We start from the raw sequence: 9,033 nt of genomic DNA, 5'->3' as shown, positions 1-9,033 counted from the left end.
TATTTAGCTCATTAAGGATGTGATAAAATGTTAATGCACATTGAACATGGGATATAAAACACATCCTTATGATCATTCACCATAACAAAATAATATTTCATCATAATTGTGTTCATTATTTCTCCATATAGGGTAAGTTTCGATAGATATTGGATCTTTTGGAATTATGGCAAGTTGTTTTTTTTTCACCCTATCTCTCCATGTCTACTTGGATCTCGCACTTTGTTGAATTATTGAACTATTCACTTTATCTTAGCTTCATTTTAGGGTCTTCTTCACTTTCTTTCTTTCTCTACCATGGATCTGGAAGCCTCTTGTCGAAGGGGCCAACCTCACAACACATGTTTCCCCTAAATCGATGCTAGGTATAATGTTGTAGATATAACAACCACCTTTCACCAACTTACCCCTCATGAGATCAATTTGAATTTGAGCTCATTGAGGTTGGTTCACACATTGAACAAGGCTTCCTTCCTAATGAAAAGGTGGATGCAAAATTTTCTCCTTTGTTTCTTGACCCAGGAAACACCCATAGTAGAAATTCCAAGTACTACATGACTAGTGACCTATATTAACAACTAAAAATAGTAACGAGGAAGGTCTTAACTGAAAGAAATGTGTCTTACAACAAGATACTACTATGTATGGATGAAATTGTTACTACAATTTTAGAGGATGGATCATCAAGTCAAGGTAATTTCAAGGACCATTTTGGCCTTGGAGGTGTAACTTCTCCATGCCTTAATATTCTCTTTGGAGTATCCTTTCTTGACTACAAAGCTCAGGGATTTGATGCTATTATCATCCAACATTGTCATCTCTCTCCATCCTCCCTTCTCCCTCTCCCTTCCAGACCATTAATACCTCCCATTAGTCCCTGCCCCCCAGATTTCCTCAAAATCATTTTCGATGGAACATCAAAAGGTAACCCAAGTCTCTCTGGTTTTGGTGGTACCATTAGAGACCATCAAGGATCTCCCCTTCACCTTTATTCTGGTTCCTTGGGAATAAAGATCAATAAATGTTGCAGAACTTAAAAGGCTTGTTTCAAGATTAGAATTAGCTCAGTGACCTCTAAGATACACTAAACTCATTTTTGAAGGAGACTCATATTATCATCAACATGCTTAGGAAAATTAAGAATAATAATCCTATTTCCAAAGTATCAACTAGTTGGAGATTGGAGACCTTCTCTACCAAGCCTTCTCCATATCATCTCCCCTTCACATGTTTGACACATAGGTAACAAAGTGGTGGATCTATTGGAAAATCATGGTTGTATGGATTCCTTGGTCACAATCTCTTCTCCTTGGAAACTTTTGAGAAAATCCCCTCACAAAGAAGATTACACATGACTGATCGAAACATATGTGGATTCTCTAGATGATGTATCGTACCCCTAGGATAGGGTGATACATGCATGAAAAAGGGGAGGGCATTGCCACTGCCCTGTCTAACAATTGCATTCTAGGTAATGGAAACACACCCACAACAAAAGTAAATTCCAACCTGTGTGGCCATTAAGCCATTCCATTAGTTTCAAATGATGATATGGTGTCCATAAATGAGTGAAAATATTGAGAAATTAAAGAGGGAAACACGCATGGAAATTCCACTTAACTATCTAAGGATTCACAGGGAGGCTGCAAATTCAGGTCTCCAAGCAAGACACAACTTGAAATATTGATATTATTATTTTTGACACACCAAATTTCAAATTATTAGATCAATTGGGTTGAATATCAAAAGTCTCAACAGAAGACCCAGGCTTGGGCAATTGTAGTGGTTGTTTCTATCTAGTTCATGACCCTTGGTGTCATATTTCTCCCTAATTATATGGATTGCTTATTGTTACTCATTTGGGGCTTTATATTCTATCATTAGATGTGTTGTTTTCATTTCGATATTGGCTATGATGGCATTCCTTTTCCATGGATGGCAATTAATTGTTGTATGTATTCTATGGTGGGTTGCATGTCGCACTGAGGTTGGGTTTTGGGAGTCTTAATGAAAGAGGAAGAATTATATCTGCCCCTCATGCTATGTGCATTTCCTTCTTAATGTGTTTATGCACTCCTCCCTATTTGAGACAACCATTCTAGTCCATGGACAACTTTCCCAATTGAAAGGTGGTTTGTTGGAGCCTTGATAGTGGGTGGAAATATATGGTCCTTCTATTGGTGTAAGCATGACTTTGTTGGGCCCTTAGATATTTCTCTTTTTGCAAGTTGCTTGGGGGTATGAGATAAATTCATGTGCTCCTCTGTTCAAAGTTAGTTTTTTGGTTCCTGAGTGTTTTTTCCATTATAAAGCTCGTAATTTGGGACCTCTGTGGTGTAAAGAGGCTTGGTGGCTAAACACATATGGTATGCCAGTTTATGTTTCTCTTTACAATACTGGTATGTAGGGCTAGTTTCACTATTTTTTTTATGAAAATGTCTCTGGATTACATGGTCCTTATGTTGGTGTCCTTATGTTGGTGCAAACATGAATCTACTGGGCCCTTGGAGATTTCCTCTTTTGTAGGCTACATAGGGATATGAGGTAAGTTCACGCGCTCCTTGATTTCCTGTTCCTAAGTGGTTCATCTATTGTAAAGCTGATAATTTGAGGACTAAGTGGTGAAAAGAGGCTTAGTGGGTTAACATGTCTGGCACCGGTTCAAGTTTCTCTTTTTGATATTGGTTTGTGGGGTCGGTTTCATTGTTTTCTTATCATAGTGTCTCTACAATGATTACTCTTTTTTGAAGGGAGCTCTTTAGGCAATGGGTTGACAAGTGATCTAGAGGAATTTGGTGGATGGCGGTGCAGTTATAGAAGTTGTGTAATTGTTTTACTGTAATTATTTTTATTCTAAGTGATTCTTACAACCTCTACATTGGAGTCCTAATTATTATTAAGTTTAGGTATCGTACTTCTTGGGGCCTCCAGTCTGTCTCTAATCGTTGGAAAGAAAATATTTCCCATGGTTTCTTTGTTATTTGTTTCCTCATATCATGTCAGAGAGCTTGGGTCTAAGGAGTGAATGCTTCTTATAGTGGGGGAGTCTATCGTGGGTGAAATCGAATGCACCATAAGATTCAAGGCTTCCCTTCTCGTTATCGAGAACTCAACCCTACCCATGTTCAGGTTGAACTCACTAATATGGAGGAGGTAGCCCATTCTCATCAATCGTCCATCTCAAACACATAAGTCCTAGCTGAGTGGGTTGACTAAGTGTTAGACACTGGCCACACAAGAGAGAGGTACAAATAATATATGCAAGCAATTAAACTATATTGGAAAATGAAATTTCTAATGGGTTAAACTACCTTAGATCACGATGAATCTCATATGGATATCCTCTATTCCCTTGAGCACATGCACAAGCATCTCAACACTCTCAATAGAGTGGATTAAGCACCATCTTAACATCCCCTTCACTACAAGGTATACTTCAATAGACCTGGCATCTCTCATTTTAGTAAAAGAATCTAGTTTTTGTTTCTATGCCTTTCTATTATTTATTTATTCCTCTACTTATCTCATCTTTCCTCAAACATTTCCCTGATCATGGATCCTCCTTTGGATTCGAAACATCAACAAAATTAGAATACTACTATGGAAAATCTAAAATCTCCATATATGAAAGGGCATGATTCAGACCCCTTAGCACGATGAAGAATGATTTTGGTCTGTGATCAAATATCGATCATTTCTTTTGTAACAACTAATTTGACTCGAATATTAGATGTATCTTTCTTATTTTTATATCTTCTAAGTTTCAATTGGCTCTCATTCCCTTAAGGAGAGTCTATTTTTGGCTCTAGTTTCGTGTCCCTTGTGAGAGATTGGCCTGGATTTTGGAAACTGATATATAATTCCTAGGCTTTCCAGTTAATAGAATTTATCCCACACACACCCACCCAACCACACACACACACACACACATTATTTTCATTTTTTGAATTTTGTTTTGAATGGGTCTACTGATAAGTGTGCAAAGTGGGCACTCTTTGGATGCATAATTTAATTTTACATCCAATGTGTGCCTACACTTGACATTTGAGTAACCCTAAAACGAGATAAGCTAAATATGTAATAAAAACGAGTAGTTTTCTTTCTTTTCTTTTAAAAATTTACAACTCTTAATATTATCATTTCAACTATTATTTTATTATATTCCTTAGGAAGCCCATTTTAGACTCTAAAATTCCCAAAATGATTATGTTATAAAAAGTATTTTGGAGGTTTCTATGACGAAAAACTAGGTTACATATATTTGATTGAAGAAAAAGATGCATTAGAACCATTATAGTGGTGGAAGAATGTGTGAAAACTAAAAAAATCATTAAAGGATGATATTTTCATATGTCCAACTTTAAATAAAAAAGTACTTAGATGGAAAATTTTGGAGAGAAGGCATATGCAATTTAGTAGGTTCTCTTTTTACAATGTAAGTGATGAACAAAACTCTCATGCGCTTATGTTTTTTTCCTTATTCTTCCTAGTTAATGACAAAATTAAACAAATTAGTAGGATATAAGAAAGGGTAGAAAGGTAATACAATAAATGAGTGTTTTAGAATTTGGTGTGGATTCCTATCATTATAAGAGGTCAAGGCCTCATGTATTATTACTAAATAAGGTCAAGACCTCATCTATTATTACAACATGAGGAGTTTGACTTACTAGGAATGTGATCCCTATTGAAGACATATTTGTCTTTCCACTTCAGCATGCCATGTATGCCAATTTGAACTTTCTTGATGGTTTACTTTAGTTAAAACCTTCAAATCCTATAAGGGTAGTTGTGGAAGAAGAGATAAATAAGTCTAGATACCGAGTTTATTTCAATGGAGCTACCTAAGAGGATCCATATGCAGTTTTGAAGAGTTAGCTTTCTGATTAAAACTTTATTTTCTAAATTTCAATGTAACACTAGGAAAGGGAACTAATAACTTTGAAAGATTTAATGGCCTTCAAACTAGATCTTAAACTGTTAACCTCTTAGAAGGCTTAGTTACTTAGATATTCTCGTTGTTATTAAATAAATGGAGATATATTTTTCTTATGAAGATATTGTGCTCCAACCTAAAATAAAAAAAATTTACTACAATTAAAATATAATTTATTTTGTATTTTTATATCAAAATCTCAAAAATAATACTCAATAAATAAATTTTTCAACAAAACCAATTCGGATGGTCATTACAGTACTTACCTATGCAATTATATGTTTTAGCTTTCATGAATATTCCATATTCCATGAATATTTTTTCCATCAACTTACTAATCTCAAAACTATATAAATTATTAAAAAATGTTATAAAGCCCTGTGATGGAAAGTAAGTACATAATTTTATTAATATTAATACTCTTATTAATAAAAGAATGTTATTAAAAGCTTTTAAAAAATTAACAAAATACAAAATTCGTTTTTGAAATTTGTAAATATAATTTAAGTTTTTAATAATTTATCCCCTATCATATCAGTTTCATATGTTTAAGTATTAAAGGACGTATACAAATGAAATAATAAAATAATAAAATTTATATTTTATAAATAAAAATAATAACAATTTTTATATTTACTTTATATTTTTTATATTTTTTTATGAGTGTATATAGTTTGATTTTTTTAAATGTAATAAATATATTAATAAATTTTAAAGGTTTATTAATATATTTTATTATTATAAATTAATTAAGATATATTTAAATAAATACATTTTTTTTGGTTAAAACAATAATTGAGTCTGCGGAGATTTTTTTCCCGTCCTCTAAAGTATTCCAAATTTTGAATCTTAACTATTTTACAATATGTAACTCTTAAAATTTAATTATATTAATTTATTAAAAAAAAATCAAACTTGACTTTAAGATATTGATACAAGTAAGAAAGAGAAGCGTAAAAATTAAGTTACATAACTGAAAAAAAAATTTAACAATATAAATAATGGCAAATGCCCATACAAATGAATTAATAAAATTAATCACAATATTTAATTAAATAATGGTCACGAAATATAGAAATAAATTTAATCACAATATTTAATTAAATAGTGATCATTTTATTTCCTAAAATGTTATTATTAAATGTGAGTAATTTTTTTTTCCCTTCTAAATATTCAAAGTTTTGAATCCTAACTAATTTACAATATGAAATTATTAAAATACAATTACACTAATTAAATTTCAAAAAAAAAACATCAAAATGGACTTTAATCTACTTATGTGTTCCTTCAAACTTGAAATTTAAGGAACATTAAACTTAGTCATATAAGTTAAATGATCGTTCTAGCTTTTGTGATCCATGTTTGATAATGGAGAAAAAACTTGTAATCACATAAAAGAAGTTTTGTCCATGCTTTTCTAACCATCCAGTGTAGATGGAGAATCACTTCATGGCATCTGATTAAATAGAGAGAGCAATGTAGAGATCCTTAATATTTTTAAAGGTGATAATAAATAGCTAGCTTTAAAAAATAATATTTTAATATATAACATCAATTATTTAAATCAAATTATATTAAAATTAAATCAAATATGAAGTTATGGTTATATATTTAGTCCAATATTTAGATTAAAATATGATTAAAATTATTATTTTCAACTGAAAGTATAGAGTTAAGACATTGAAAAAAATAAAAATAATAGTCAAAGTCAAACTTAAAAGATAGAGTCAAGACTCAATAATAAAATTTCTTGAATAATCAATAAAATAATTAAAAAGAATTAAAATTAATCAAAAATCCTTTAATAATTAATATAAAAACAAAAAAAATATAATTAAAACATATTAACAATAATAAAGAAATAATAAAGAAATAAATATAATTAAAACACATTAACAATAATAAAAAAATAAAAATAAAAATAAAAATAAATAATATAATAAAGATATTAATAAAATAAGATTCAATATAACATACATACAAAAATCTGCAATAAAAATCTAAATTAAAAATAAAAGAAATTTTTATTTGTAATAAAAATCTAAAATTAAAAATAAAATAAGTTTTATTAAAATGAAAAGTAAATTCATTTAAGTTAAATAAAATAAGTTAGGGACCCAATACTAGTAATGTTCCAGCCATCGTCTCTATTAAGATTACCAAGCCTTCTTCCAATTTCTAAGGCTTCCCTGAATTTTTGATGATGGAAATGATTAATTCTAACAATGACTTGGGCCTCTTCAATACAGATGTGATGTTTATTCTTTTCTGCATGTTCTTCCAAAGATGAGGAATGGGTCCTACCATGCTTGATGTCACCTCGGTGGTCATGAATATTTAATTAATGGAGTGACCAATTTCACCTATTTAGGGAGTTCGATAAGAATATGAAATGACATAAACACCTTTCATATTCTTAGGGTCCACCATGCCTTCTACAAGTCTTAGGGAGCTCTGGATGATATTTAGAGGCCTAAAGGTTGAGGAAACCTTATGCTTCCTTACTATCCTCACAATATTGTCAGTGGTCCCTTGGATAAATGGGAGATGCACCCCTGAAAACCGATCCTTGGGTTCTTTCTTAATCTTAGGACCTTTTTCAACTTTAAGGAAAGCCTTGAGACATTGGTTCCTATTGTACCCATTATTATTAAAAACATTAATGAGTTGAGTTTTCTCATCATTAAGATGGTTTTCATCATAAACTTTAAAGCCCAAATCACTAAAGTGTTGAGAACACCTAGCTTTTGAGCATGGAAATGATGCGATTTAGCATGAAGATATTGTTCTGTATTAGTTTTCTTACAAAATACCTGATGAGAGAAAGGATCATCATCCTTCCTCGAAAGGAGGGTGTCTAGGAAAGGAAAACTTCCATTGCTTTCACATTCCATGGTGAAATTTATGGAGCTAGACTGATTTTTAAGATGTTGGAAAAAATGTTCCAACTTTTCCTGAGCATGGGACCTAATGACACAAGTGTCATCCACAAAACTCTTCCACATCTTAAGTATAAATCAAGCAGAGGCCAAGGCCTTTAATTCATAGTCCTCCATAAATATATTAGCCACTACGGGGGAAGGGGGAACCCATGACAACACCACAAATTTCTTCATAGAATTCCCCATCAAAGGTGAAGAAAGTAGAGGTGAGACAAATTTCTCAATTGTAGAAAGTAGAGGTGAGACAATTTTCTCAATTTTAAGGTAAATGACTTGAACCAAAGATTTACAATATCAATGAAAGTAAGAAAGACAACAAACAACATAGTTGAAAAGAAGCCTAGAAACTAGGCTACATAACTAAAAATCCTTTAATAATACAAATAATGGCAAATGCCAATGCAAACATAACTAAAAACAATATTTAATAATACAAATAATCACAAATAACAAAGAAAATAAATTAATAAATTTAATCACAATATTTAATTAAATAGTGACCACATTTTTTTTTAAATAAGTATATAATATTTAGTATATTGATGCAAGTAAGAAAGACAATTAGTAATAAAGTTGAAATAAGCCTTAAAGACTAGGGTGTATAACCCAACAAAAACCTTTAATCATACAAATAATAGCAAAAGCCAAGTCAAATAAATTAATAAATTTAATCACAATATTTAATTAAATAGTGACTCCAAAATATATTCTTTTGTAATAAGAATATAAGATTTTGGACACTGATGCAAGTAAGAAATACAACCAGCAATAGAGTTGAAAAGAAGCTTTAAAAACTAAGGTACATAACTTAAAAACTTTTAATAATATAAATAATTCCAAATGCCAATGCAAATAAATTAATAAATTTAATCACAATATTTAATTAAATAGTGACCATGTAGCATATATATTTTTATTAAAATATAAAATTTAAGATAGTGATACATAACTAAAAAACCTTTTAATAAGATAAATAATCACAAATACCAACACAAAATAAATTAATAAATTTAATCACAATATTTTAATTAAATAGTAAACCTAATTTTTTAATAAATATTTTAAATATACATATAATAGCTATAATAAAAAAACTCTAAAATGTAACCTAGTCATTTTCAATATAAACAGTATACACACCCTACTTTTACCCTT

Source organism: Pinus tabuliformis, chromosome 4_2 (genome assembly GCF_031772625.1).
Source record: "Pinus tabuliformis cultivar Carrire ecotype Pingquan chromosome 4_2, CPIR1, whole genome shotgun sequence".
Classification (NCBI taxonomy): Eukaryota; Viridiplantae; Streptophyta; class Pinopsida; order Pinales; family Pinaceae; genus Pinus; species Pinus tabuliformis.
Note: the sequence above shows the minus strand (reverse complement) of the source record.